Source organism: Chamaea fasciata, unplaced genomic scaffold (assembly GCF_029207755.1).
Source record: "Chamaea fasciata isolate MVZ Bird 193981 ecotype frontalis unplaced genomic scaffold, bChaFas1.0.hap1 SCAF_11, whole genome shotgun sequence".
Lineage (NCBI taxonomy): Eukaryota > Metazoa > Chordata > Aves > Passeriformes > Sylviidae > Chamaea > Chamaea fasciata.
The window spans coordinates 8078225-8101130 of record NW_027094096.1 but is presented as its reverse complement, the minus strand read 5'-3'; the positions used below and the strand labels follow the sequence as shown (position 1 = coordinate 8101130).

Genomic DNA, 22906 nt, shown 5'->3' with positions numbered 1-22906 from the left:
TGTTACAGCCTACCAATAAAATCCAATCTATAATAAAATCTGTCAAATTACAAAGCTTTCAATAGAGTTCAAATAACAATGGATCACAAGCCATTCCCCTTTTTAAAAAGTCCGACTTCATGGCATACCCGAATCTTGAGTATTGAAGAGACCACTGCAGTTCCTTTGCTAGCTAAAAACCACCTCTCTTATTTTCACATTCCTTTTATGAACTGTTGAAATTCTCCATGCTTTGGCCTTTGGTTTTCCAACTATGACTTTATAGGTCTCACATGGTTTACTCACTTGAACAGCAAATGTATGAGATCATGAAATATTTCCAGGAGTAGGTGTCCTTAACTCTGGTTTCTTTTGGTCCACGGAAACCCTTAGTACAAGAGATTCCTCAGTTCAGACCAACTTTTCAATAACTGTTTTGATCCAGCTTCGATTACCTCTTTTGGTTGGAGAAAAGAATTACGTCCTACACTACTGTGTAGAAGTCTTAAAAAACTTGAAGTCAATACCCACCCATCAGTCCAGCACATCACTTTGGAGGCTCTGCTTGAACCAAATTTTAATATTCAGGAAACTGTCACAAGCCCAACTCCCTGTTATCCACTTCAAGAATGTCCCCATATTCCCACTCCTTTTCCTATGCAATAATAGGTCATACAGAGAAAGTAAAAACAAAGGAAGTTCTTTTACTTCCTTAAAGGAAACTGAGCAACTCCTCTTTAACAGCATTACGAAACTTGAAGGAAACCTTATGATTTTGATGGCTCCAGGCCAGAAGTGAATATTAACTGGCAGCAAAAGCATTCTAGAACATAGAGATAATTAAATAATTCTTAAAAAACAGCACCAGAATGTAATTATTTTAAACTTACAATTTTAAAACCATATACCATATGCTCATAACTATAAGCATAGATCCTAATCATCCCCAGATCACAGCCAGTGGCTGATCAGATAACATCACAGCACCAAAAAGCACACAAAGGCAATGCAGTTTACATGCTTGAATTGTTAAATGATTTTTGGGGTTTGCTTTTAAGTTCAGGTTTTACTTTTTACAATTTTAATTGTTTGAACGACTCCATCTCCTGCTATAACACTCCCCTGTGCATGTGTTTCCTCTAAGCAGGAATCTGCCTCCCTCTGCCCCAGTGTCAGGGCTTGTGTCCTGAGGCAAATACCTTCTTCTGGCACTAACTTTGAAAGTAAACATTGCAGGGATGCACTCAAAGTTAGTCGTGATCAACCAGGGAAGGCACATTGAACAAACAGATCAGTGAAGAAAGCTCATAAGCACAAAAAATACGCTTATTTTCCCACACCGAGTCAAATTTATCCCATGTAATGTTCAAGATGATGTTAATATTAAGGACAGTATTTTTCACTGCTTGCCAGCTCTTCCACTCAGGTTAGATTTGGATTTGAGGATGTGATCTGAGTTCCCAAATCTGTACTTCTTTTAATCCCAAATGACCTTATACTGGATCAGTTTATACCCAACCTCACACACATATTCTAGTGGTGGAAGTTACACATCCACACAGGTTGATTTGCTTACAGTACCCAAACTGAATGAATTTTGGGAGACTTTATCTCTTCAGCCCACTCACCACCCTGTCTTATATTCCATCTTTGCCTGGTCCTTCATCCCTCACCCTCTGGAAAACTGCCAGAATTTGAACCCAGTGCCCCAGCCATTCCCTCACAGCTGTCAGCTCACCCTAAAATGCACCATTTGACATCTGGTGATTTGGCCACCACTGAGAGCTTTCCACGTAGTAAAACAACATTTTACTAAATTAGCTTAATAAGAGATGTGAAAAATGCAGTGCAACAACCTGGTGTTTGTGCAAGAGGGATGGATGGCATTGATTTCGTTACCCATCACATTTCTACTCTACCCTATCCTATAGTGTTTAAGCCATATTTTGACCCTCATCCCAAAAGATTTTTCTTCTGCCTATAGTCCTGCATGAGATCTGTTCCATTCTATTATTATATGTCAGGTCACCCAAAACTTTCATATTCAACCAGTTTCATAAAATCTCAAGGATTCAAAATTACAGGGCAGATACACACTTCTGTTCCAAATGGAAAACTTGCGCTTCTCCACACATTCTACTATTACCCATTGCAGCTTATATTGGAGAGGGGGGGGGAAAGTTTAAACATACTTCATTCAGCAGTTTTGTCATCTTCCTGCAATCTAACCCCAGAATGGTGATTACACAGATGCATTAGCACACAGTCAGCATCTTCTGCTGCCCTTTCCTCCCCACAACGCTTTGCACAACTGCCAACTTGCCTGGCTGCTGGAGAGCTGGATGGGGAATAACACAGGCAACATACTGGGAAAACTGCCTCACTGCTGGCAAAAGGGCATGCCTGCCTTTTCCCTGGATCCTCATGGCAGCAGCACAAGCTAACCACTAGGAACACGTCATCTTACAGATAGAGGCAGCTGAACACACATGTGCAGGCAGGAGAGTTCTTGCTTCAAAAGGAAGAATAAAAATAGGTTTAGGTAAACAGTGCTGGCATTAAATATCATGTCCCAGCATTTCCTTGAAAAGGCCCTTTGGCTACAGTTTTGTTGCTTTAGTTGCTTAGCTGGTTTTACATTTTATCAGCCCACAGAAGCTCCCCACGAAGGTACCCAAAGGTCTTCAGAGTGAGAAACACAAGGCAGTGTTCAGACTCAGGAGTAATCAACAAACAGACGTCACAGCCACAGGGAAGGTGAATAAAGCACGAGAAACACACGGCCAAGTGCAAGAACCAGTGCCAGCATGACTCTGTCCTTTTAAACAATGATTAACCACAGAGGGTGGCAGCTGTCTGCAGGGTCCCCAGCCAGCCATTGCCAGCCTCAGGAAGTCACAGTTCAGCATCTCCCCGTCACAACTGTGACATTTATTATTGCAGACACTGACACAAAGCTGAGGTGTCTGGTTTTTTTATTTTTACAAGGGAAACCATGAATGTGACAAGTTTGGGGGGAAACTGACTTCATTCTTGGTTCATGCTAAAGTTTTAGGTGGCTGTAGAAACTATGAATGGATCAGCTGAAAAACAGCCACTGATTAGTATTTCCAGACAGCCATTCTGGAAGTGTTTACCATGTGGCACAAACAAATAAGCCTAATTATTTCAGCTTCCAAAAATCAGTTACTTTTAAGAAATATGCCAGCTGTCTAGCTTTTCAAAATCCAGTTTACTTCTCTAATCAATATGAAATAACAGCCTGTCAATCATGCTCTGAATCCTCTGCCTGTCATCAGAACCACTTAGTGCCTAATCACATATTTACCATCTACCTTTGCAGCCCTCCTGGCAAATGTTTCTATTATCAGCTTGCACAATGGAAAAAAAAAAAAAAGAAAAAAAAAAAAAGCACTCTTTCCTGCTGCTTAGGATGAACCATTACATTGATGATTCAGGCATTATCTGTTTTTTTGAAAAGAATCATAAATGCCATTTGTCACAGTACACCTTCCCACTCTTATATTTCTTCACTGAACACGAAAATGCCTCACCCAGCTGTAATCAGAGAACATCTAATATTTTCAAGACAAACAAGAACAAGAATTTTGAATTCTAACCTAAACCCAATGGCACAAAACAAGCCATATGGGCAAACTTCACGGGTTCCTACATTGACACAAGTCAAGACTCATGTATCCTCCTCTACAAATTTTAGACAATAAAATTTCCCAAATTCTTCTGCCCTAAACAATGTGCAAAGCTACACGCTTGCTTCAGGGGACTCACTTTGGAAAGTGCAGCCTGATTTTAACAGAATATGAGGCATGTCACAGTCTGTACAGCATTCCTTGTATCATCCTGGAAAACTGCTACAGAAGCCTTCAGTCGTCATCATCCTTTACACAGCTTTATGACCAACTGTTTCCAATTCTGTGTCTGTGTAATTTATGCCATACACTGGCCTGCATCTCCACTTCCTGTTACAGAAAGCATTTTCAGAAGCATTTCTAAGAAAATACGCATTTTGAAGCACAATATTTTATCAATACAGCAATATTTTAATACAAGGCCATTAAAATTACCATGACACTCAAACCCATGCAAGTAAAAATCTTGCATGAAATCTACATTTTAGTCTCCTCCCAAGCATTTGACATTTCTTCCCTTTTTGCTGCAAAATTTAGGTTTTCTTTCTTAAGAAATATAATAAAGGTATATAAATTATCACCCAAGCCAGAGTTTTTTAAATACACCCCTCTGAATGTGAATCAATGCATTGCTCACTTACTGCCTTCCTCTTCCAGAGAGGCAGGATTAAAAGTTATGTTCAAACACTTCCTGAATGTGATGCACTGCTGGGGCAGTTTTGACCCAAACTACACTCTCTGCCCAACATTTGGACCACCGAGGTTCTTTATAAGGAGCTCTTTTCTCACCCTTGAGGCTGCTGTCAGGCAACATCTGTGTGTGTGCTCCTCCAGTGCCTATCAGCATAGCTGGGCTGCCACAGTATCTTTTCCTGCACGTTATTGGTAACTATCTGCCAGTAACTCCCGAAACTCTCCTGTACTCCCTGTAACAAACTCCATCTTCTTTAATCTTCTCATGGCTCCTTCACCAAATGATTCTCACAACAGCCAAAGCAATTGTGTGTATTTCGTGCACACTCCCAAGCTCCTTGTGAGAGAACCTTCACCCTTTTGGTAGAGGCAGGCCTGAAGACTCCGCCCTCTTGAACAATTAAAGTACCACCACCTCCTCTGTAGCACCCATCACAAACCATAAATCTAAATCATAAAGCATATGTTAGTGGGTGGTTTAACATTTAATTCCTATGCTCATGTGATGTATGCTTGTGAGCAACACGTATCTCACAGTGGTTTTTCCACTTCATTAATTGCCAACATGCTGTTGTTGGCCAAAAGACAAAATTGTGGCGAGATGACGAGAATATGCAGCTAGAACTGACCCTAAATCCAGATAAAAGCCACGCTTAGAACCACAGGCATCCACCATCCATTTTTTGGGGCAATAACTTGCAGATACACTCAAGATACAAAGCCTTTATATGTAAAAGATGTTTTCCTTTTAAATATTTGCAACTTCATCAGAAAAAGCAATTCAACCAAAGTCTAGTTTCAAAGGTCCCCTGTGAGACTGTGAAAATAAAAACAGGTATACGTAAGAAACCTCACAGGACACTTTAGGTTTCATTTGCCTAAGGAGGTTATGGTGTATAAACATACACAGCCCCTTGTAAAACCACTGCATAAACACACTGCATGGGAGACAGTGACTTTGCACACCATGGAGGACTGCTTTTACTGCTTCTTCACTCCAAGATGTCCACGTCTAAAACTAGACAAAAGAAAAGCTCAGAAGACAAAAGAAAGCTCTTAGAGAAAATGAAGTTCCCAGTCACGAAAATTAAACTATTCAAGTAAATGCAGCCTAACCTGAGGCACACCTCTACACAGGTACAGACACAGCCTCAGTTACACCAAAGCCATTTGACAGTCTGTTGTTGCCAGACCTTCCCTGCTATCCCTCAATGCTTCCTTTGCCCCAGAACAGGGAGCTTGTTCAGTATAGATTGAATCTCATAAAAAGTAGTATTTCAGCACTACTGAGTTTACATAATATATTCAAGATACTACAATTAAAAGCCATTAGAGAGAGGAGCATATGTGTTTTAGCCATGTGCACTACTTGTAGTTACCTTTTTGAGAAGATTAAAATTAAGCAGCTTTTGCTTTTCATCTCACTCACATCCTCCCACTACAAATTCTATCTGAGCTAATCCTCCTTCTAGAGACTTCAAAACAGGGCATAAGTATTACAGCTACTTACTGCCAAAATGTGCTGGTTTAATATCCCATTACTATTATAATACCGGCACAATAACTTATTATATGTGACAGCTTTTGCAGTTAGTCAAAGATAGAGCCACTTATTCAGTACTGGTTTTTCCACCACGTAAAAATATCTTTGTAAAATTTGTAGAAGAGAAAATTTAAGATCTGTACTCAGATGTTCATCTCAGACTATGATGCCAGACAAAATAAAAGGCTTATAAAGTTATTACACATGCTTTTCTCACCCTGTCATTTCCACTGTCAAAGACTTTACGTAAAGTGATCAGTCCAGAAATTCAGGTTACAGTGTTTACAAATGCATTGTTTAGCCCTTAGTTCCCAGCATTTTAAAACACACTTTCACAGAGTTTTGTTTTGTTTTTTAAGGGCCACACTCTGCACGAAGGCCAGGACAATGTCCATCTCAGAATACACTTCCAATGAGAAGTCCACGCTTGTGAAAACGTTCAGGGTTATTCTTCAGGAACCTACAGCACAGAAATACACTAAGAAGCCTGTTCAAGACCCTAAAAATATCTAGGTTAAGTATATGCTATGTGAAAAGGATGCTACGGGACACACTAAAGACAGGAGGCATCAGGAAACAGGTGAATTCACGAAGTTAACTCCACTCCGGCCACAGAGTATCCACCAACACTGGGTGACAAGTCCCGGTCCCCCGAGCCCCGCTCCAGCCCCGCTGCCGCTCGCTGCCAGCCGAGGCGGGCACTCGCCGGCCGGGCTCTGGACGCGGGGACTCGCAGGGGGACGAGCCCCCGCCCTGCGCCGGGTGACTCACAGCGGGTCGCACACCCCGGGTCGCACGCGGCTCGCCTCAGCGGGTCCCGTCCGGCGGCGGGGCTGCGGCGCTGACCCGCCCCGAGGCCCCGCGGAGGGGCCGCCGGCCGAGCCCCCGCCCGCCAGGCCGGGCCGGCCGCGGCCCCGCGCCCGCAGCGCTCCCGCCGCCCCTCTCGGAGCCGGGCGCGGGCCGCACCCCCGCTGTCCCCGGGCGGCGGCAGCGACCGCCCGCCTGCTCCCCCGAGCCCCGGGGCAGCGGAGCACCGCGGCTACGGCAGCGGCGTGCCGGGACAGCGGCCACGGCGCTCCCCGCCGGCGCGCCCCAGGCGGCGTCCTACCTGCCCGGCGGGGGCCCGGCCCCGCCCGCAGCTGCCCCTTACCTGCCTCGCCGCGCTCGGCGCCTCCTCCGGGCCCGCAGCCGGAGCCGCTGCCGCTGTGTCCTCCCGGGGCCGGAGCTGGAGCCGCCGGAGCCGCCGGAGCAGCCACGCCACGGCCGCGGCTCCGCGCCCGCCGAGCGCCCGGCCCGCCCCAGCGCCGCCCCCCCCGGCCACGCCGCCCGGCCGCGCCCCCTGCCGGCCGCAGCCACCGCCCGAGCGGCTCCGCACCGCGGGGACGGGACGGGACGGGACGGGACGGGACGGGACGGGACGGGACGGGACGGGCGGGTCCCACGCCGATGTGGGACGGGGCGCCCGCTGCCGCCCGCCGCGTACGTGGCCCGCCTGCCAAGGAGCCGGGAAGTGTCAGCCCTCTGAAGCCGCCCTCTTTCGCAGCCACAGCTGCGGAGAGCAGCGAGAGGCTCCGGGACCAACAGCGGGCACCCAGCCCGAGTTCCCCACGCCCCAGCCCTGTTTTTCAACTTCCCGCTGCTTTTAGCTTGCAGCGTTGGAGTGGATGGCTGTCAGTTCCCCGGAGATGCGGCACGACCATTCTCCCGCAGCTGGGCGAGGTGGTTACTGCCGCTGGCTCCGCTGGCACGTTCTTCTGATACTTGACTCACCCGGGAGTACGGCTGGAAGCTGTCACGGTCCTTTGTAAGAAATGCCACAAATTTCAGTACAGAGCTATAACAAGTACATTCTCTCGTGCAGCTGATAAAAGTGAATTCATTCCATAACTTGCACAGTACTCACCAGGATTTGCTCCAAACAAAGCAGTTCCCAGCTAACCAGCCGGTTCCCTTACAGGAGCCAATTCTGCTCCACTAGCAGGAGTGCTGGTTCAATCATGCAAGCTGATCTCCTTTCAAATACACCAATTCTTCATGTATCCCTAAACCAGACTCTAAAATCAATTCTGCAGATTTGGGAAATGCCCTAATTCCCTTTACATACCTACTCTGACATGTGAATGCAGAGCCTATGTGAATGCTGGGTGATCAAAAGGATAGGAAAGACTGTGCTAATGTCTTTACAAACAATTCGATGGGTGAAGGTATGGCTGTGAACGTCTTTGAAATGGGTCTTAATGTCTCTGCCAACTTCTAAAAGCAGGTTCCCTACCGGGCCCTGACAGCTTGGCTCCTGAAACAGACGAGGCTCTGCACAAGGCTGAGCTTCTGAACTTTGGGGTAAAATGACAGGTTCCAGGGGGGAATATGTGGAAGGCGGTTCGGGAAGGCTGTGCCTTCCTAGCAGCTCAGCTGATGGGGAAAGGAAGAGGGCAACGTGCAGCCGGGAGTTTAGGATAAAAGGAGGCTGCACCCTCGGACACCTCGAGAGAGAAAAGCCCGCAGGTGTTTGGCCGGTGGACTCTCTCCCTTTCTTCGAATAAAGCTGCAGGATTCCTCTGTCTCCTTTAGGGACACTGGCTTTTCATAGAGTGATTTTCTGTACAAAAGCAATGCACTGTCACTAAACATTTGGCAGCAGTGTCTTTCGTTGCAGTAAGGAAGCACCTCAAAGAATGCCTGTGGTTCTCCTGCTCCCGTGGTTCCGCTTGCAGCCCTGGATACTTCTGCCAGCTTCCAACTGTGCTGTCACACGGCTCTGCCAGACCAGCAGACACACTTATCTCTGTGGCCCCTGCTCTTGGGTCACGGTGACCAGTGATCACAGCCCTGCAAACAGCAGCAAAGAGCCAAATTTTCATTCTTTGATGTTGCACATCCACAGAGTCAACATACCCAGGAAAAAGACCGGGCATTGTTTCCTGGCTAAACTTGTACTTTTGCATAACTGGTATGATTTCACCTGGAAATGTGCTGAGGTTCTCCGACCTTTCCGTTTGGGTTAAGAAGTAGGAATTAATCTAGTTTTAACCAACAGACTGCAGAGCAGTATGGGAAGCGGTTTTTCAGCTGCACATCAGAAGAACAGAGACTTTACCCACTGCTGCTCTCCAAAAGCCATCCCCAGAGCTGCTCAGCAGCCTGCAAACGACTGCTCCACATCAAATGCAGGCGCAGCTGTTCTTCCCTGCTACCAGCATCATATCAGATTAGAGCTAATTGATCACAACAATTTTCTTATTTTGTGTAAAACCAGTGTCAACCATCTGAAAAAGAATGTCTGGTAAAGGAGGGGAAGACAAACTATGGGCCCCTAGATATGGTCAGTGAGTTCTGACTGCAGTTCACCAGATCACTTTAGAGCATCTTAGGATAGCAAAATGCCCAACCATAGCACAAAGAAATCTGGCCTTCCCCTAGCTAGAAAGCAGAAGACATACTTTACAGAACAATCATTTCTCTATGGAAACAGTGATTTGCCACAATGGCAAATGTTTGCCAAGGCAGTTGCATTTCCACATCCCTCCAGAACAAAGTGCAGTTCAAAAAGGATTTAGGATTCAGAAACTGTCAATCTGTTCTCCATGGAATAAAAAGGGTTTAATTTTCTTCAAAGGATACTTTTGCTTTGGAAAATAAAATATGCTTGCTTATACTCACAAAAGAAATCAACTTCCTTAGAGACAGTCATTATGACATTTATAAAACAATTTACTGTGTACTCCAAAGTTGTTAATACCCTGAAAAATTCTCTGCAGAAACCACATACACATGGATTTTAAAGACAAAATTAGAGAAGATGAACTGAATAGTCACAGAGCAGAGCAATGCAGCTTCTGTCCTTGGGTCAGACTCTGAGTTACTCACAGCCCCACCATATCACCTCACTTGATATTCTGGTCAAATGGAACTACTTTCTGCTATATATACCATTATGCATCAAATGATAGTGCAAAGAACATTTAATAGTGTCAAGATTTGGTCTTCTGTCCTTTCAGTAGGTATAAATTAGCTACAAACTATCACAAGTTTTGTTGCATTAACCAGACAGTATCCCTGAGCATGTCTGGATGTTAGAAGTGTATGGTTATTCACTACCATCAACGAACCATGGCTGAGACAATCCACTGTTACATATGGTCAGAGAACTGCAGTGTTCCTCTGGCTGACCTCAATCCCAAGAGGAAAACTGACAGCCTGAGTTAGAGATGATAGGTTGTGGTGAAATGCAGCCCCACCAGACAGGGAGGCATTGGGGGGTTAGGATCTTTCCTTTTGTTTCTTTTTCCTCATGGAATTTTGTCCCATAGGTTGCTAGGAAGCAATAACTATCAATACTTAAGAGAGAAAAAAGAAGTTGCCCTAGGAAGGGTGCAGCTGGCTATTCTCTTAGCTGAGATACTTTTCTCTGAGGGCAGAGATACTGCGAGAATAGGACTGGAATAAGAGGATTGTGTGCAGCTCCTATCTCTCTTGCTCTCTGGGCATTTGGAGGGGAAGAAGGTTGCAGCCGTTGCGGGAAGAATTCAGCATCACTGCAGGGTTCTGTCTTCTGCTTTCTTCTACCGTGAGTGGAGCCCTGTTCGTAAGAGTGGCCATTGCACTGGACCTGATTAACACCCTACCTCAGCAAAAAAGGACCCTTGCCATCTGTTCAGGTGCCTCAGGGGAAACCGCCGGGACTCCAAGCCCCACCCAGAGCCACGTTTCCCCCTCTGTGCAGCAGCTGCCGTGAAGGAGCCTGGCTACCACTACCCAGCTCTGATCCGAGTTCCTGCTGCATCATATCGATCCTAACTACAGCTGAGGAGTTTCTGATACATCTCATCTACCACTGCAGGACTTTGCTCATCCCTGCCTTCCCAGCTTGCTACTCTGAGCTCCCAGCTGCGGCCCCTTTGCTATCCAGAGGAGCCCCAGGACCAGCTGTCACTGCAGATCCGTAGAGGAAACCCTTTCTCCATCCCTCTCTGCGGGCTGCGGCCGCCATTGTCCGAGCAGGCCTGAGCCCCGTGCCACAGCGCCCCCTGCAGCCGCGGGGGAGTCACGGCAGCGCCCTGCCCAGCCGGGAGCCACCAGCGCCCCTGGCGGCTGTGCCCGGAACTGCACCCATGGGGACAGAGCTCCGCAGCCCAGAGAGGGCCGGGACTGGTCTCGGCTGTTTGTTGTCGCTGCTGCCGTTGGTCGTAGTTTGTCTTGTTATATACATACATATATATCTTCTAGTAAGGAACTGCTATTCCTTTTCTCATATCTTTGCCTAAAGCCCCTTAATTTCAAAATTATAACAGTTCAGGGGGAAGGGGGTCATATTTTCCATTTTGCGGGAGGTTTCCACCTTCCTTAGCAGATACCTGTCTTTCAAACCAAGTCAGGAGGACAGTTCTAAAATAATTGTTTGCTTAGATTTTCAAGCTCATGGTCATAATGCTGTTGTTGCTGTTTTGGGAATTATGTATATTCCAACAGTTAGGTGGGTTTTTTCTCCCTCTCCTTTATTTCTAGTCACTGAGTCATAGCTCCACATCTTTCTGTTAACCAGCTTTGATCCTTGGGATGAGCAAGGTGTTAGTTCATAACTGTCCTGAAGACAAATTCTAACACACATAGCACACAATCAATTAGATTTCACAGCATAAAATAATTCATTTTTTATTTACTCTAACAGCTAATACTTCTGCAAGAAATGACAATCAGGGAGTAAGCTCAAAGATTTTACCCAAAATACCAGCTAGTTCCCATCTACTGCTTGATAAGTAAGTTTACAACCATTTTTGTGCATAAAGAAAGGTTCGGGGCACTTCTAAGCTGTTGTATCCTTGAACTGTGCGAGAGTATTTTATATGAACTAATATTTGCATGCACTTGTTTCACTTCTAGGGTTTTTTCTTCACTAACAGTTTCAGACCCTGTAAGTCTGTGGGTGGGGGATTTTTCTTCTTTTAGGAACAGAGGAGTTTCAGTGATCATTCAGTGAAACGTTCTTTCAGTTTCATTGTTTGACTAGGGCAGGATTTCTCAGCTACACGTCTGGATGCTTCAGAGAGTCTTCACTCTCCATCTAGTAAAAGGTCACGTTCTTAGCAAGCACTATTTTCATTCTGCTAATTCCGGCTGAGATGCTTTATGTTTCAGTCCTGCTGCTTTTAAGTATATTACAGAAACTGCCAGGTCTGGAAGGAAACCCCTTTGAAAACAGTTATTTATGCCTCTTTTCACCACCACATACCCAAAGTCTGATGTCACCTCTTTCAGCTGCTTTGTGCATGTTCCTGTGTCATTTCAGGTGTCATGTGTTGTATCTGTCCAATGCCTGAAAAAGTTACCCCTGATTTTATGGCTTTGAGTGCCTTGATGAGTCATGTATATTTAAGAACTATATTCCTGTAACTTGCTAGGATGAAAATATCATTACCCATTAAATTACCAGACTTTAAGTCTCACTGGATCTTTTGGAATCTTTTAATAATGTTGTAATTGTTGATCTGGATATGGTGCCACAGCCACTCACAGAGGTTTCTGTAACTCTTCTGTTGCATTAAAGGAACCTTTGTTTTCCTTAGAGGCTGTCTATTATCTTATTCATCAGCATTTCTACATATGTGGCTTTACAGCATTTAAATTATCTCTGCAGGGAGTCACTCAATCCAACCCTCAAAGATGCTATTTTGCAGAATATCATGATCATGTTAAATGTTATGTTTTCATCTCTTGCTATCAGGCTTTACTTCCTGATAATATCATCACACTCAGCCTCATCAGTTTCAGCAGTAATCAAGCAATCTATAATTAAAGCACATACTAGGAATATTACCACATACCTCGTTATTTTCCTCTTTCACAGGTTGATTAAATCCCAAATAATAATTACAAATTCTACATTGTTTCTAGGTGAAGAAAGATACAGAAAAAAATATGCTTTATCTGACTCTACATGCCAATATTGCCTTTTCTTCTGGATAACATCATAGAAAACCTCATTTATTTTTCAGAGTGAACAGAAGAGTGCTGTTTGCTCATGACTCTGTGTCCTGGAGGATATAACACCCCTTCATTAGGCAAATCACTGATTTATTTGCAGGACTTAAAAAATAAATTAGGGCCTCTGAGCAAATGTCACTTGGACAGTTAGTCTGGCCTATTACTTCCTCCTCCTTATTTTTTCCACATCTCATTGCCATGAAGCTGGATGCATATCAACCACTGGATTAAAATACAGGCCTCTGATCCCAGCAGGTCTGTGCTTTATCCCAGCAGGAGCCACAAAAGTATTGCCAGTGCATGGCAGAATGTCAAAGACCAGTGAAGTCACCCAACAGCAATGCAGTCAGCTACCGACAAAGTTAATTTAGCACTCATGGGACAGCAATCACCACATGGCAATGTTGCCCATCTCATTTCAGTTGTGCTTTTTCTAAGTGTGCAGAGTGACATATTTTGAAAAAAAGAGTTTGTTGTCACTTCTTTATGAAGAAATTGCTGTAAGCAGCACTAACTACAAATTTAAGTTGAAGTTAACCACAAATTTAAGTTGCAGCTTTTGAAAGAGGAAGTATGTGGGACCACACTCGGGGAGGAACATATGCAATAGATATATGCTTTATAAGTACACTAATAAAACACTTATATTGTGCATTTCTCATTTCTCCCCAGCAGAAACCAAATGCCATTTCCCACTGCAGAGGTTCAGCAGCAATCTTCATAGCCCAATTTCTTCAGCAGGGACTCGCTAGCATGAGACACAGTAGGGGAAGCTCTCATAGCTCTCATTTTGGTCAGTGTCTCTGGAGAAAAAGCTTAGGTGGCTTCTTTATTTTGGCATAATGCTTATTACACATCATACTTCAGTTCTGATCAAAGGGCTCCTGTTCATAACTCACACTTCAAAGCAGTTTTAAATGAGACCATATGCTTATTTAAGAGCATAAACAAGTGACTCAAAGTCTAGCCTTTTCTACCATCTAAGATCTCTTTTAATGAATATCTGTTGTATTGATAATCAGTAATTGCATTCACAGACTTTTATCCAGGCGTTATTCTGAATGCCTATCTAAGTTTGAACAGCACATATAATGAGGTGTGACAGACAACTTTGGGACAGGTTTAGGCCAAAATTAAATGTTAAGGAACTTTCCTCTTAGAAACCCTGCTTTGTCTCTCCAAATAGTAGAGCTATGGGATGGAAACCAACTCGGAGGGAGCACCCTCCTGTGCCTCTCTGATAGGTGCACTATTTGGCCAGCTTACTATTTTACCTATTTAAAGCTCCATTTAGTAATTTTCCACTAGAATTAGCTTCTGAAAAGAAACTTCACAAAGGGTTCAGCATAGTCCTCTGAAACACAAGTCTCAGATTGTCTGAATATGTATCATTGCTTTTATTTGCATTTCAAACAATGCAGATGAAAGTACAAATGCCCAAAAAGGTGGCAGGTGCATAGAAAAGCCTCAAAAACAACCCTTTAAATAACTGCATACATACACAGCTACTCTTCAGTGTCATTTATGATCCCAAACAGCTCCTTCTGTCTCCCTGGAATAAGGCAAGCCATTCTTCCAGCACTTAATTGGTTCTAGGGGTGACCAGTCCAGCTGCTCTGTCTCGCAAAGCAGCACAGCTGCCTTCTCTCAGTCCAGAGGAGCCGAGGAGAGGGGGGAAAAAGGAAAGTACCCACCACTTCAAGGGCTTCATTCCCAGGGTCTCACATACCTGACTAGAATCCAGATCAGAATTTTAAACAGATCCTTTAGGAGCAGCAATCAGCTTCCTAGGCAACCAGAGTGGCCACATTGCTGGCTGCTAACATGAAGATAGGAGGAAGGGGAGGGGATGTGAAAATACATATATATACACACACAAATATATATATATGTATATAAAAAAAAGATTGCCCTTATATGCTTACAGGAGGGTTTCCTAGTTCATAAATATTCTTGCTGCAAGCTGTGATTTTATTTAAATTCAGACTCAACTTGCCAAAGATGTAGGCAGTAAAGTTATTCCAAGTGACAGCTCTTAGCCCTTCTGTTGCTGGGTGAGTTAGGATCAGATGGTGAGTTGCCAGCAAAACTGGCTTTAGTTCCTGCATGCTTCCTGGCATCTGAGGAATTCCCAGGTATCTTGCTGGGGAAGAATTCTGACCCTTCTGGCAGTGCAAAACTAAAAAGTTGTCCATAAAGTTGGGAAAATTTTAAGCACGTGATATTATTTCCCGGTTGCATTTAGTTCTCAAGGAAACTGCTAACTTTAAAAGTAAAATTGGGGAAACCTACCTGGAAAAATAGTCTTCAGCAAGGACAACATCACTTCCAGCTTCCTTCCTACCTCATTCTCTGATACAAATCAGAACAGTGAGACATGAAAAGTGGTGGCTGTTTCCTCTTGAGTCATTGTTCTTCCATTTAAATCAATGTCAAGGGCACTTGCATGTCCCACACTGCTGCCCAAAATGTGAAGATGGGAAAAGCCATGGAATACTTTATGGGCACACATAAACACAAGTTGGTGGTGACGTAGAGATATTTTTCAAACTAAATTCTTTGTCAGCAGAGAGGCAAAGAAGTCAGATGGAACAGGAATATCAGTCTCCTTAGGATATAGGCACTAACACCGCTTTGCATCAAAGTCAGCAGGTGCAGCTCCATTTGGCATCCAGACCTCCTGCTCCATCAGGAAACAATGTGTACCTGAACACAGAAAACATGGGTGAATGTAGAAGAAAAGTCATTCAAATAAGAATATTAAGTTATTGCCATTTGAAATATGAGTAACACTGAATAATTTAGGTATCTGAGTATCTTAGCATCCTATTTCTCTGCACAGATCAATTGGCTGAGAATGCAAGACACATATATAGTCTGGAGCCATGTCCTAGTTTAAGTAGAGATAAATAGCACTGCAATATCCACCCTCCCAAAATTTTAGTTCATTCTGCCTATAATTAACACTGACTGACATACTGTGAATCAGCATAAGACTTATACACACGTACATGCACATCCTGCTGTACCAGATGAACTTCCAGTATGAACATGTGCAATTGCTCCAAGGCAAGAATAGCAACATACTAAGCAGTTATAAAGCCAGACACTTTAATATAATTTATTTCTAGCTGCATTTGATACTTATATCAGAATACACCTCACTTTCAGGGTTCAATTCTTCTGCATTAACACACAGAAGGCACTACCCCAGTGTGTAGGAACAAATAAGGAAGTGTGTAGACTGTAGAGATGAATGAATTGTGGAGTATTTTCTCAGTGTGTCAGAAGAAAAACAGTCAGTCGAGCTAAGCCAGGTTTCTCTGTTTTATACCCACATATGGCGAGGATTTCAAGAATTAATTTCCTCCTTGCTCCTTTAAGGTTTGTCAAAGGAACAAATCTAGTAACCTTAAGAGTAGCTCCAGTCTTAGGAGAACTTGCTTTCAGACAAGGAAGTGAAAAAGCTGTATTTTAATACTTGATTCAGCCTGGAGGAACTTGCTGTGAACAGCAGTTAGAAGCAGGCAACAGACAGTATTCCCGGAATATCTAAAAGACTGCAATTGTAGCACTGTCTGATTCCTTTCGGCTTCTCCTGTTCTTACAGATCTTTGCTGAGTACATTCTGTGAAGAAAAGAAAATCCCCCATTCTACTCAATACCCCTAGGCAGTTAATTCCTAAATCTTCTGGTGCCTTTGGGTGGGGGAACCAGTGAAGCTGGGCAGCATTTTTAGGGCCTCTTAGCACCCTTAGGCCACAACACTTTTTTCCTCTCCATATGAGCAACAGTTCTTGTATACAGCCATTCACAGAGGCACCTTCCTCAGTGAATTGTGTGGAGTAATAATCGCTTCTTTAATATTCTACAAAGAGCATCCCTGGCTCTCAACAATCAGGTCTTACAGGATTTCCACTATCAATTCAGATACCCGTGAGGCATGGCAAACACCAACAAGAGAGGCAAGGGCCAGGATGCTGAGCTGGGATGTGATGCTGGGTCAGGAGAAAGACACTGTCCCACAGCTTAAGGGCCAGCATGTGCAATGTGATGGCAGCAAACTTTACTTCAGTGGGTCTGATGATGGCTGGAAAAAACTGTAACTTGTAGAGTGCTCTGTAAAATTATAGATGCTAAAAAGGCTACTTGGAGATTACCCTTTATTATGTAAATCGTGAGGGGAAATTTAATTTTTATATTTTTAGTATATGAAAGACTGTGTAATTTATTTTTTTTAGGTTAAATGAGCAAATACCAGGCCAAATGATGGTCCTAGAGGTCACCTCTATCTTGCTGAATGCAACTATCAGCATTCAGCGTTAATGAAGGATGCCTGTGAGTGTAAATCATTTGTCATTGTCACTCTGAGGATTCACTTGTTTTTTTCCTTTTCAGAAAAACTGATGTCTTTGTCTTGATAGTTTTTGCATACAGCTAACTAGCATGTTTCAAGGGCAGGACAAGATCAAGCAAAGATGGGAGGGGTATTGAGTCAGGAATGTGAGAGAGGCAAATAGTGTTGTGCAGTGTGTGATGATAAAAAGAGACCATTTGATCATAGCCACTGCAGAGGGCAGCTAAATAGCACAAGTCCTGTGGGTGAGCACCAGATTGCCCATAATGAAAAGAATTAGCCAAGCAATGGCCCAAACACTCATTAGCTCAAGTACATGTCTCAAAACAAACATATCCATATGCATGGAGATGTCAGGAAGGATTAATCCCACAATCTCAAGTGAAGAGTGACCCAGCTGCAGCAGATTGAAGAGCTTCATTTTCAGCTATTGGACAGACAGGAATTTTACTATTACCCAGAAAAAGCTGCATATCCCATCAAAACAGAATTAGGGAACCCACCTGAGGGATCACAGGTCCTGCCTAAGAACCCGAACTTGAGGGATCCACCAAAATACTTCCTTACACATAGCATGGTAAGGAACACATTCCTTACAACATCACCAACCAGACAGGCAGGGCATGAAAACTCTGCCTGACACACAAAGGTCTACAGACAGCATCCTGTGTGGAACCTCCTCTCCATGTCTGTGCTGTGGGAGAACTGGGGGTTGGATGTGTATCCCAAGACCAAACATCTGTATACATTGTAAGCTGCAGTCCAAATGTGGAGAAAATAGAAAAATGTGGAGAAAATAGAGCAACTGTCTCTCACTGACTGTCATTAAAGTGAGTTCTGGCTGCTTTTGCAGCTGCAGGAAACCAGGGGCTTGTTTTCCTGACAGCCTTCAAGTGAAGAGAGTTTTCTATTTTGAGAATACCCTTCCCCACTCCTAGTAGTTTGATATTTCTTTTCAGAAGCTTGAAAGTAATATTAGCCACTGAAATTTGTCCTTTTTTTCCCCCTCAAAAACTGAAGTTCTAAAATTGAACTTGAAACAACATTTAAGTGATTTTTTTCCTCATGCAATGGCAGTCTTAGTAGATTCAGAGAGTTTTTTAAGTAGTCTATATTGCTTGTGCTTATTTTGCAGGCTGATTTCAGACTCACAAAAAGAGCTCTCTCATTCCCCAGTGACCTCAGTGGGGTTATTTCAGGTTTACATCAGCATGAATAAAAGGAGGAGAATTAGCCCTTTTCAAAAGCAAGATAGCAATGCAAGCCCCTTGCCCACAGTCAAGTGCAAGTTCTGAATGAAGAAAGCATTCTTACATTTAATATGTATTTGAGTTCTAATGAATTCTGCTAATATTAGGTACATGTTTAAAGACTTTTTTTAAATCCTTTAGATGGGCTCAGATATAAAGCAAGCTGCCTCTCATATTCTGCTATCAGTTTTTACTCCACCTCCCCGCAGAAGAAGTAAAACCAAGCCAGTGGGAATTAAGGAGATGACCTGAGGTGTCTCAAAAAAACAATCAAAATTTGACACAGCAACTATCCCAGGTGACTCCAGTAAATCCTTTTAAGACTTTATGGCCCTTTAGAGGGACCATGTACAGCTGGGAAAAAGGACAACTAAAACCTGCACAGGGTGTGCTATGACACTTTAGTATCTCTTTCTCTGGCTGCTTGTATTTATAGAAGTAAAACCACTGTCTAAGTGTTGGGTTTACGGGTTAAACCTTCTCTGAGTAAAATGAGATTGCACTGTTTGTCTGTGGGTTTTTTATTTGCTATCTTGCACACACCAGGAGCAAATGCTTGTTTCTTAGTAGACTATAAAACAATCTGTGTTTATCGAAGGATATTGACTAATGTTTAGAGGCCCCTATTTACAGTGCATTGTAAGTATGTTTTCTTTTGGATTTTTCTACTCTGACAGATTAGAAACCCTCTGCAGCAGTGAAAATATTTAACTGTAGACTTTTCATAAACCTTCTGATGTGGTTTAATCTATCCCAGCTGAAACCAGGGCACCTTCAAACTTTTACCCTGAATAAACTCTCAATTAACTGTAGCAGTCTTCAGTATATTAACAGCTTCCTCACTGAAATTGCTAAATAAGCAGTAGAATTGATAAAAGACATTATTCCCCAAAAGTCCAGCACTAACAGTGTGACTAAAAGCCTTGGGTGTATTGTTTTTACTCTCAAATGTACATAATTACTCATTCTTATGACAAACGTGCAGTTCGTAGTCCAGTCAGCACAAGCTTCACTACGCTTTAGGTCCTTGTGATACTGAATCTCACAATTCAGGCCTTTAAGATCTAATTAATCTTAGCACTTGTCACAGCAGGCAAAACTGAATGACGGCCTGTTTTGTCCTCAGCCTATAGATGGGTGGGTATTAAACCACATGGAGAAGAGAAGCTAATTTACCACCCTGCATGCTTAAACAAATAAGTTGATTAAAAGAGGCAGTGATTTTGTGTGACTTTCCTACAGCTACTAAATTTTTAAAAAATGACAGTTTTCCTCTCTGGTTTTAAAGCGAAATATTTCAGTTCTGAACAAAGGAGGTGGGTAAACAAGTGGCTTTGAGCACAAGAGGAAAGCATTTCTATTCTTTGCAATGAATGCCCTAAAGCGTGAAAGCAGAACACGCTCATTGTATCCGTGATCCTGCTGTCTCCCTAAGGCACAAAGGGATGGCACAGGGGCTCACAACTTTGACTGCAGCAAAGTAGCAGGGATCCCAGTGGAGTTCCCATGGAGCTTTCATCAGAAATGGAGATTCACGGTGTGTTTAATCTCATCCCCTAACGGCTTTGCTCTGCGTCAGACAGCAGTGTGCATAAAGATTAGAGCTGCAGTCTGGCAAACTGGGTCTAAAGTTGCACGGTTTAGTGTAAACCAGCACACACACACACATCCTGCCCCCCCCCCCCAAAAAAAAAAGCCAAACAAACAACAACAAAACAACAACCAACAACAACAACAACAAATCTAACCCAAATTTAAGAGAAATTGAAGGACGATCACACTTCAACCCACCAAGTACAGAGACTGAATTAGGATGTCTCTGCCTTTGCTCATCAAAACATTGTTATTACAGGACAAACTCCTGTTGGAGCTGCAGCCTGTCTGTCACATGTGATTATGTCCAGTTCTTGCCCTCAATGTCAACAGAACATGGGCACAAAAGCATTCATTAGTGAGCTCCCTTGTAAAACACAGATGAAACTTCACACAGGAGTGGTATATTGAAGAATTTCTTGAATGGAGAGAAAGACATTCATTTTCTGACTGCTCTAAAAATCTGAACATGGTCAGGTCAGACAGATCTGCCCACAAGGTTACTGTTTTATCTTTTAAGATTCCAGGTAGTACATCTGAAACAGCTGTTCTACAAATTTTCTCTTTTAAAAGGCAGTGTGAAAAAAAGACTTCCCTTACTATCTCAGTCTTGCCTCTAATTATTTCATTTTCTCTTTGTATACTTCACTCTTCTGATACAGGTTACAGCTGAGACATTGTTATGTTAACCTAGAATTTCTCAGGGTCACCAAACTCCTCCTGTCTATGTCATCCTGCAGAATTTTACCTTCAGGTAATTTGTGAATGGATGCAGAACAGAAATATTATTTAACATCAAGTATGGATTAGTTTGACTGCTTCTTGAAGAGTGTCATAAGAAAAGAGCTTAATTCAGCCTTTATTTCTGCACATTTTAAACATCTTTTAACACGTTACCCAATCTGGTGTCATACACACTTTTAACTTGAAGGCTTTTCAAGTACAACTGATGGCAAACATGTTTCAGCTCTATAATTGCTTTCTCCTCTTTGTCAAAACCAGTGACAGAACACAAGACCCAGAGCCAATAATACTGATGTTAAAATGTGCTGTAAAAAATATTTTTTAGGCTAGTGATTCTTGTTACTCTAGCAAGCAGTTATTTCAGCATCAGCCAGTTATTCTGGCTGTGAGAATAAATCTCAAAAGTTACCTAAATGTCCACAGGGGACACAACATGCTCTGCTTTCAGTTTTGCCTCTTACATTTTATCCTTTCATTTTTCTTCACAAGACAATGGTAAAGAGGATCATTTAGTACTGCCAATTACAAAAATATTTTGTTTTCAGCCCATTGCTGTATTTTATTTTAGAGGCCTTTTCAATGATTTCCAGCTGAATTGTGTGGAAATATTTTTAATTTTACATATTTTGCTTGAAAAAACCTCACATTAATGCACGGAATATGAGAAATCATTATTGGAAAGACTTCTTCAGTCTAAAGATTTCAGTTTTAGACAATGGTTTTTATTCACAACATAAATTGCATAACCTGAATTGTGTTCCCAGAACTTTGTACTCAAACTAAGCCCCACTGGGAAACTGCTAGTAACCAGTACTTTTTAAAGTAATTTTTTTGTGGACTGTGTCTGTCTTTCCACTGGTGCTCTCACTACAAATGTGAATAAGACACACAAATCTCCCCCAGATCTGCTGGTTTCTGGCATGTCAAGAGAGAAATCATCAATAATAACTATTGATGCAAAGTCTACCCGGCAGTCAGGCACTACTGGTGTCCCTCAGGGATCAGTGCCGGGATCAGCACTAATGTCTTCATTAATGATATGGATGATGGGACTGTGCTCTTGCCAGTTTTGCAGATAACACAGCACTGGGAGGAGCTGTCAACACGCTGGATGGCAGGGCAGCCCATCAGAGGGACCTGAACAGCCTGGGGAAATGGGCTGACAGGAACCTGGGGAGTCAAACAACAAAAGCAAATACAGAATTCCTCCATCTGGGATGGAATGACCCCTCACAACCCAGACAGGCTGGAGCCAAATCTCTGGGAAGGAGCTCTGCAGAAAAAAAACCTGGAGGTCCATGCGGACAAATTCACATCAATCAGCAGCATGTGCTTGGATCACAGAAGCCCAGGAGGCTTTAGCCTGGGCTGTGTCCCTGTGACCATCAGTTGAGAGAAGTGATCATTCCCTCTGTTTGGCCCTTGTGAAACCTCTCTGGGATATAACATCCAGTCTTGGTCTCCCCAGTACAGGACAGATATTCACATTCTGGAGTGAGTTCAGCGAGTGGCCTGAGATGGTTTAGGGGGGCTGAAGAACATGATGGAAGAGGAGAGGCAGAGAGAAATGGGCCTATTAATCCTGGAAGAGAAAACACTCACAGGATGTCCTTACTGCAGTCTGTGCTTCCCTGATCAGGGGGTACAGGGAAGATGGAGTCAGATTCTTAGAAGTGCACAGCAGTAGGATAAAGGCAACAAGCACAAGAAGGAACATAGGAATGCAATTAGACAGAAAGAAAAAATTGTTACTATGAAAGTACTCAAATGCCCAGGCAGCTGTGGAATGTCCCTCCCTCTTTGCAGGTGTTTAAGACTCACCTGGACAGATGCCACCACAATCTGATCTCATTAGGCTTGCTGTTAGCAGGGAGTTGGCCTAGGTGACCTCTGGAGGTCACAATGAAACCCAAATTATTCTAAGACACTATGATTCCTAGATACAGGAAGAAAAGCTACAGGGAGCTGTTGACAGTTAACCTGCAAATGGCTGAAAAACAACAGCAAGATAAACAATCTAATCACTATGAGCCTGCTGCCTATCTTTAAAAGGTTTTAAGATTTTAGGATACATTTTAAAGGTAAGAAATACTGAAGTGATGAATGGACAATGAGA

General features: G+C 43.2%; 1 protein-coding gene across 1 annotated transcript in view; it reads right to left on the bottom strand.

Annotated features, from left to right (window-relative positions):
- PXYLP1 (2-phosphoxylose phosphatase 1) overlaps window positions 1–7101 on the bottom strand; it is a 48403-nt gene extending 41302 nt beyond the window's left edge. Inside the window, exon 1 of the mRNA XM_066194212.1 lies at window positions 7016–7101. The gene's annotated coding sequence lies outside the window, so the exon portion shown is untranslated. The remainder of the gene's footprint in view (window positions 1–7015) is intronic.
- Window positions 7102–22906: the final 15805 nt, after the last annotated feature.